Source organism: Chaetura pelagica, unplaced genomic scaffold (assembly GCF_000747805.2).
Source record: "Chaetura pelagica isolate M959 unplaced genomic scaffold, ChaPel_1.0 scaffold356, whole genome shotgun sequence".
Classification (NCBI taxonomy): Eukaryota; Metazoa; Chordata; class Aves; order Apodiformes; family Apodidae; genus Chaetura; species Chaetura pelagica.
The window spans coordinates 5,548,256-5,551,508 of NW_009953964.1; positions in this window are offsets into that span (position 1 = coordinate 5,548,256).

Consider the following 3,253-nt stretch of genomic DNA (forward strand, 5'->3'; position numbering starts at 1 on the left):
GCTGTAATAGTATGAATCTTTGAATATTCAGTGTTAATAAAGTCAGATACATTTCAAACGTATTCCTAATACGTGTCTGTTGAAGTTATGTCATTGCTTTGGAAGTAGGGAAGGTAGCCAGTTTTATCCCCATGCCAAAAAGCAGCAGCCACCCTCCCATTGCCATCCTCTGCCCTATAACAACTTTGGATAAATTACAGCATTGGAGTTTTTTTCCCTGTTCTTGTTATGGACTGATTGCTATTACCTTAGGTGTAAACTGGATTGTGTAACTTCCTGTATCTGTTATAATGTACGGATAGATTTTATACATGATTTTTTTTTTTTTCCATTTACAAAAATCCAATTGAAAATGAGCTGCTTGTCTTCGTTCCTCCGCGTGCGCCATGAGCGGTACCCGCTGCTTGGCAGCTGCCCGGGAAGCTGGGATTTTCCATTGCAATCGCTCCTCTTGCTGGCTGAAGGATTTCCTCTAATCCACTGTGGCCAGCCGAAGCTTACAGCAAAAATGTCCTAGTTTTTCCTCTTGAATTTGTTGAGTCTTTACTCACAGCTTACGAACCCAGTGGATCCCAAGGATGTAACTGTCCATGTCTTAGCAGTGCATCCTCCTGAGCTGTGTGACAGAAGGTCCTGGTAGCACGGTGGGTTGTGCTGCTGGTTCTCCAACACAAACAAGCAAAGCTGGTTGCAGATTCCCTGTGTCCCATGGTGTGTTATTTCTGCCCTTCTCCCCATCCTCTGTCTGAATTAAATGCTGCCTTCTGAGCAGCCCAGGCCAGTTCTCTAAACTAGACCGGTGAAATTCCTTGGCTGTTGTTGGAAATAACAGATGCACGTTTGAGTGTGCCTGCTTTCTCTGCCAAAAATGTCCACTGCAATAACCTGATAAATGACTTCTTTTTTTTTTTTTCTTTTTGCTAGATGTGGAAACCAAATTGTACTCAAGTGCTGGCAAAACTGCACCAAAGCAGCAGCCCACACCTTAGTTCTCTAAACCAGGTCTAAGTCTGTGAGTGCTGGCAAGCCAAGGCCACCTTCTGGGTCTGCTGTGAGGTGTGGTGAGCTTGTCCTGCTTCTGTTGACAGAAAAACCTCCTCATCTCTCCAAATGAGAAAGTGTGATAGTTACTCTAGAGCAGTCCTGCCTTGTGCATCTGTCTCATTGGATTTCACATTTCAAACTGTTTCTAGAGACAAGATTCGCTTAGTTAGGCTTTTATACATCAATGTGAACAAAAATCCTTTCAGGCCAGAGTGGAAGGAAAAACACTGATCATAGCTGTTTGTTCATACTCCTGTCCCTGCTCTTTCAAGTCAGTATTTTTACAGAAGTATTTGTGGTTTCCCAAGACAGACATCCCTGTAGGAAGTAAAATACTTGAACTTGTATATATTCCAGGTTAAATAAGTCCCTCTATAACTACATTCCATCATATGGTGAGAGCTTGTGGCCTAGGATGCTGTGGAAAGGTGAAGATAAAATTTTTACCCTAGGGGAAAGCTGTGCTTAGGTATATTCTAGGCAGTATGTGGACTGTAAAAAGGTTACTTTTTAATTAGAAAAATGGAAATGGGGTAAGAAAAGAATGGAAAATGTGAATGATCTAATTTATCAAATAATTGCATTTGTCTACTGTAAAATGTGAAGTTTGCAGTGTTGATGGTAACGTCTGTAGTTAATTTCTAAATATTTCTCACTTAAAGTTTATTTGTGTGACACACAAATTGTTGGGCTAAAAATGGCTGCTATGAGTATCTGCTTTAAAACAGTCATTTGAAGTTTCAGATTAAATATATCAGTGAGGTATTTCTCCATAGTCCTTGGAAGAAGGGAGAGAGGGACAGTGAAGGGAGGATGTGATCCTGTAGTGTGCTTTGCCAAAGCACAAGACTTTTGCATTTTCACATTGGAGATTATTAAGGAGTTCTGGCATTTCCCATTTAATTTGCAACCTTATGTTAAGAAAATATTAGCTTTTTTAGTTCTGTAATTAGAAATAAAACTCTCGTGTGTTTGGATTGGCTTCTCATTGCACTACTATTGCAAAATTGGTCTAAAAGGGCATTTTTTTTCTTTTGTTTTTAATTATTATTTCAGTGAACTAAGCGTTATCACACAATGAAATCACTGTAAGCCAGGTCACCGTGTGGAAAGTTAACACGAGGCTCTTTTGTAATCAGCATTGAGTCATGTCTGGACATTCAGTGCCTGGTTTTGAACAGTACCAAGTGTCCCAACCTCTCTTTTTTTAAAAAGTGAGGTGAGTGCACTGTGCTTGGAACTTGCTGGGCTTGGCTTTAGTCACTGTGCCGCTTGGTATATAAAATAGGGCAGTTTTTGTTGCCCCCTCCTCTCTTTTAATTTCCTTTTGTCCTTCTTTTATGAAGTATTTAGAAATAAGTGTCTGAGGAAATTGTTAAAGACTAAATAGTAAAGGGTTACAACACAAGGAATTTAGGCACTGTGTATCTGCACCAGGTTAAGAAACCCATTTCTTGTAAGTTCTGGTGTTGCTTACTGACGTTGGTCTCTGCTGTGCCTCATGTTCATCCTACCTGCTCCCAGTTAACGTCAAGGACTGGCTGGAACTCAGATGTCCAGAAACAATAGGAAGCTGGTGAATATTCCTTTCTCTGTTTAAAAGATGAGCTCAAGCACTGGCAAAGACATTTGTTCAACTTAGCCTGCTGCAACTCAACAATCCTTAAACTTTTCCAGCCTGTCTTTGTAAACCAAAACCCAACCAACCCTCTGTACTGTTTCTCACCTGAGCACTGGGTCCGTTTCTACTGGCAGCACATTCTGCCATAAATAATTTTCCCTGAGAATAAATTAATCTGTGTCCTGAAAAAAAGATGCACCAATCTACCTGAAATGCAGGCAGTTTGTGCAGGTAGGTTACTTTATGGAGGTGGAGATGTGGGTGACAGTGCATGCAGGCACAGGAGCAGGGTCTGGCTGCAAAGTGGCTGGAGGGTTTTCTTCTCATCCACCTTCGAGGGGCTGGAATTGGAGCAGCTGTAGCTGCTGCTCAATAGCTCTGGCTTTGGGCACGGTCAGAGGGGGGGGATGCAGGAACAGGTGCGGGGAAGCCCGGGTAGGGATGGAGGATTGTCCGAGGGAGAACCGGGAGGGGATGTCCGGGGGGATGATGCGTGGATGGTTCCTGGGGAGTGACTGGGTGGGTAGGGGTGATGGTGCCCGGGGGGTGATGGTGCCCGGGGGGTGATGCTGCCCGGGGAGTGATGCT